At 37.2% G+C, this 5,644-nt stretch overlaps 1 pseudogene; it reads left to right on the forward strand.

Moving 5' to 3' along the window:
• The first annotated feature begins 213 nt into the window (after positions 1–213).
• On the forward strand, positions 214–1,759 carry LOC107553289 (transcription elongation factor, mitochondrial-like; annotated as a pseudogene).
• The last annotated feature ends 3,885 nt before the right edge of the window (positions 1,760–5,644 follow it).

The raw sequence follows: 5,644 nt of genomic DNA on the forward strand, positions 1-5,644 counted from the left end.
TGTATTTATTTATTATTTGTTTATTAGAGTTTGTTTGTTGAATAATGTTTCTTAGTTGGGACTTAAAAGACCTTACTCTACACTTCTAATAAGTTCTAAGACACTATCTAATAAGAACACAAAAACAGAACTGAGCTGAATAATGACACTTGTGTATTCTGTGGAGCTGCTTTATACCTGAAATTTGATTGTGGTTTGATGGTTTATCTTATAATGTGTGCATGCATGTTTGTTTGATTATTTTCTGACTAAATCATCGGGACGGAAAGCTGTTAATATTGTCAAATACAGAATCACACATGGACCATTCAACAGTCTGGAGAGTGTCATGAATGTGCCCTTACTGAAACACAAGAGTGCTGTCATCGTCTTTAACTCTATCCTTAATCCAGCTGACAAGAAAGAGAGGAAAAAGGGAAAAGTCCATCTGGCTAAATTTATAAGACCTGAGGTTGACCGAGCTCTGTTGGAGGTAAGGCAAATCTGTCTAAACCACTACATCTAATAGCTTTTGTGAATGAGTTGTTGTTTTGTGATATGTTTTATGTTTTATTTTTTTTGCAGGATGCAAGCTCTATAGTGTCCATTGTTTGTAGTACTGATAAAATTGCATGGACACACATGGATCGTGCAAGAACTGTCTTAGACTGGCAGCAAGCAGAGTGCAATAATTTTATGAAAGGAATGTACATGGCACCCGATTATTTGGAAGATGTGAGTTAATAAATTGTGCCTTTTGACATAAATTTTGTTGAGACTCAGCAGTATTGAGGTTTATATTCATATTACAATATTTGCATATTCTTTTAAGAAACCAAACCAGCAACTCTTGTGGTTTGAAGAACTTGGAGCAATGTAACAGAAGTAGCAACAGATCCTTTCCTTTAGTACTGTGACAGATCTGAGTCAAAAGGATTATCGTAAAGAAAAAGAGTTCTGTGCATTGGTTGTTGATTGGATGGAGGCAGATCTGAATGATAGCAAGAAAGGGGCAAATCAAATCATATAATGATTGATAGAAGTCTGATCGAATATCCAGTTATGACATTTTGATTACATTTTTTTAATTTTAGTAAATAGATTTGTGAATTTCTCTAATTCATGTTGACTTAAAGCGTCGTTCCTCTAAAAATTTCTTTCAAAGAAATTATTTACTGCCCCCCCCCCACCCCATGCTGTTCCAGATCTGTATGTATTTCTTTATTCTGCAGAACACAACAGAAGATATTTTGAAGACTGGTTTACCTTCTGTATAGAGCATCTTATTTGATAGTAAATTTGCACTGGAATAACCAGTAATTATACTTATAATGTATATTCTTTGTCAACCCTAGATCTCCATGGTTATTTCAAGCTTTCCTCCTGCTGACTTTTTTTTGATGGAAAAGCCAAGCATCTCTCCCCAGAATACTTCTCTTTATCCAGTCTTGGTCCATCTCCGGACAGTAGAGGCCATGCTACTTGCTTTACTCACTCCAGCGAGGGAACCAGGAAGCCCCCCAAAAGTCCTTAACATGATGCGCACAGCTGTCAGCCGCCATTTCAACTTAATAGTGGGAGATTGTCGGACAAGTGGAGCTGAGACAGTGAGGAAGATGATGACGGCGTCTGTGATAAAGCAAGATCCACGTGTTCTTTTCCTCATGACTTGGTGTTAAAGCACAGAAACTCCTTTCAGATGAGCAGTAGGAACAGAGGGGAAGAGCTATGCGATGCTCTCCTGCAAGCTGTTGCATTTTTCAAACTCCTTCGGGAGTGAATCGCTACTGAATGGCTATTTCTCATTTGTTGGACATTGGAGCTCCTTCACCCTTCCACTGAGTAAAATCTTGTGCAATGCTTTCTCTGAAACAAAGACTATATATATATTAAAATTAATTTGTTGCTTGAACCTAACATAGGATTAAATTTTTTATTTCTCTACGTGTTAAACTAGAACCTAGTCAGTGTCGAGGAGAAACTTTAAAAATGTAAAGGTTAAATAAAATCTACAGTAACACTCTATTATAGACATTATTATAGCAATGTTAAAGAGGGACAGTTTACCCCAAAATGAAAATTCTGTCGTCATTTACTCACCCTCAAATTGTTTCTGTATGAGCTTCGTTCATTGTTCTGTTGAACACAAAAGAATATATCTTGAAGAATGTGGGTAAGCAAATAGTTGCTGGTAGCCATTGAGTAAATGATGACAACTTTCTTTTTGGGGGAACTATCCCTGCTACACTAAATTTTATTTCACTAGTTCGCCTGCCCATCCAGTCCTGATGGTTAATGGTAAACGAACTTGGCTTGCTGTCCTAATTGGAGGCTCGGCTTGAGCTCTGATTTCAAATCCCCCCATTGCGGTACTACCTAGAGGGAGAATAACAGAAATATAGGCTATACTTGTGCTCTTATTATTTTAGTTATTTTGCCTTTAATGTAAATAAACATGTGCAAACAATATACTTGCTCCTGTGAATTTATATGGATGTTAATTACATTGTGAGAGCTGTCTCTTTAATACCGTGTGGTTTATATACACATGCTGCTGCCGATTGGGCTGACATGTTTGACACACCCACCAAACAAGAGAAAACGCATCTCAAATACCGTTGCACACCGTTTCCAGGAAACATGTCGTTCAAACCGGAAACCGTAGCAAAACGGTGCACACTGGTTTGAGCTTGAACTTGCCCCTGATTTCAACTCTCCTCGACGCCCTCAACGTTCAAGTCCGCCGCGCCGTTGCTCGACGCCGGTTCACATTGAAAATGAATGACTTCCGGCCACTTTGACGCTCTCAACGTTCTATGTGTTGACGTCATTTTAACTGAAACAGGAAGACAGGGCGGGACATATCAAGCAGCCCCGCCCTTTTTAAAATAGCCAATAGCGTTCTATGGTGTTATTTTAATGACAAATGTCGATAGCGCATTATTGTAGAGTGAAAGCACATTAATATAATAACCTCTGTCCAACTTGTTGGTCTCTGAGCAATTTATCTAAAAACAACATATTATAGCCTATGGCTCTAAAGACTTCATATAAAACATTGATGTTATGTCATAATATGTCAGATACCTCAACTGAATTTAAAATCATTGCAATAAATTCTCAGTTGGTATGATGGCAACAATAAGTAACAACTCCTCAAATCAACATCAAATGCAAAAATAGATGTAAATGATGCAAGATATTATACAATAAATGCTCTAATAGCATCGTTTGGACATTTATTGGGAGTTTTTTTTTAATCCAGTGTTTGTTCTCAGTTCTGATTTTAATAATACGTGCATAATGATAACTTTTGACAACGTTTAATTTAGCTGCGAAAATAATTAATATCGCATGAGCACAGAGAGATTTGAGAGTGCACAGGACACAGTTTGAGTGCCTAAGACATGGGAAATACAGTTGCAAATGGACTTTGCTTTTTCATTTGAAATTTGGCAGTCACTGTGCGTTCGCGAAAGCGAAAATGCAAACGCTAATGCAGGATTTGCAATTGCATTTGGATTATGCCACAATTTATGCGTCCACATATTGAAAACGCAATTGAAAATACAATTTGCTATTCTATTTGAAAATTGTCCGGAATATCGTTCCATACATCTGAGCGCGAGGAGAGCAAAGGAAATCCGCGCGCGAGCGGAGAGATTCGCGCTCGCGCATTATATTAATGTGCTTTCGCGCTACAATAATGCGCTCTCGACATTTGTCATTAAAATAACGACATACGTTCGTTTATATCACAGCTTGGGCTAGAGCCGTTGAGCTCCGTAAAGCCGCATTTGACAGGGTACGCCAGCCACAATCTCATCCATATTGCTATAAAATATAGAATGCTGTGTAGAATTAAAATAGCTCCGATACATTTTGTGGTCTGCGCCGACTCGCGCATGTGATCCGCTCCGTGCTATCGTGTCTCTGGACCGGAGCAGAGTGTGTGTGCGGTGGTTAGCGTGACAGCGCGAAACCAGACTTATTTTTTTCCTCAATGTAAAGCATATTTACACTGTTTGAATCGTTCCCTGTCCCCTATATAGTGTACAGAAAATACTAATTCTGTGGACAAGTGACCGATTTCAGTAGGGATGGGCGTATCGATCCGAAGTATCGATATATCGATACTGACGCGAGTATCGAAAGTATACTGCGTATCGAGCTTCGATACGCAAACAAAAATATCGATACTAAGGTGTGTTTTATTTACCAGTGATTTTGTTTAACTAAAAAATAATAATGCGTACAATATGCATTGAATTGGACGAATAACCTTTGTTAGCGAGTAATTGTGTAGGATAGAACTATTTTCCTGCTCAGCTGAACACGCAAATGTTGCAAGACAGAACTAATCAATCACAGAGAGCGTTCACTCACTGCTGACAGTGCATTCAAACAGGGCTGATTTTCCCAAAAGTATCATAAAGAAAGCATTAAAGCTTTTGGGAACAGCAGCCCTGAACAATGCTTATCAGAGGACAGAAGGACAGAGTTATTTCACAATAAACAAACTGAAATTGTAGCCTACATAGTTTGTGCAATTACAGTTATTTAAATTGAACGTTGAAAGATAATATTTATCATGTTCTATTCTGTAATGTTAATAGAATAAAAAGGTTGCATTTTATGCACGTAACAGCCTGTTACTGGCAGTCCCTTATGAAAATGAACCATGGTTTTACTAAAAAGTGACTGTAGTTTAACTATAGTATTTATAGATTTGAATCATGTGTAAACAAAAAACATATTTGATCCATGTGTAAACAAAAATATAACCTAATAAGTTACAATTATGGTGTATTGAATGTTAAAAATGTGTTTTAAACAAAGTTGTGTAAAGTGCTTATCATTACCCATTTTACTCTTAGTAATTTAATAAATTTCATAATTTAAAAGTTTAGTTCAGAAGTATCGAATCGGTATCGACGATACTGCCTTGAAAAATATCAGTATCGTATCAAAAACAAAATAAGTGGTATCGCCCATCCCTAGAGTTCAGCCGCGGCTTCAGCGTCTATTTTACAGTGTTGCGCTTCGGATTCTAGAGAGCATTTGATTGGACAAAGTTTGATGAGAAGCTGAAGTACATGTGACGTCAAAAAAAAAATCATTTTTTTCCACAAACTGCAAGCTTTGAACGCTTCTAAATGCGAATTTTGTCACTGTTTTGGAGCACACTGCCTTATAGATAATCTTGAGACTAACATATCGATACTAACACCCAAAAAAACTTTAATTTTGATTTCATGGGGACTTTAAGTGTCTTTTTGGTGCCACTGTATATAGATAGTATGAGTGGTACTGAAATGCTTAACGAGAATGTCATTATACTGTTTGAGGTAATGGTGCAAATTCCCACTGCTAATTAGAAAAATAAATTTCTTTATTTTCCAAGAATAAATGATCGATCGTACAAATATATTTCTGTGACTCTACAATCTACAAACACAAGTCACACTCATGCCACAATACAGTAAACAGTTTAGAAGTCATGGAGGATTTTCTAAAGCAGCATGTCAATCACACATCAAGGGAAATCCAAGGCCATGAATTCCAGCAAGCTTCTGGGCAGGTGAAGGCTTGAGAGATAGTGTGAATGTCTGAATGTGAGAGACACAAGAAAAAAAAAAAAAAAAAAGAAAAAAAGAATTTAAAC

Source organism: Sinocyclocheilus grahami, unplaced genomic scaffold, assembly GCF_001515645.1.
Source record: "Sinocyclocheilus grahami isolate Dianchi unplaced genomic scaffold, SAMN03320097.WGS_v1.1 scaffold469.1, whole genome shotgun sequence".
NCBI classification, from domain to species: Eukaryota; Metazoa; Chordata; class Actinopteri; order Cypriniformes; family Cyprinidae; genus Sinocyclocheilus; species Sinocyclocheilus grahami.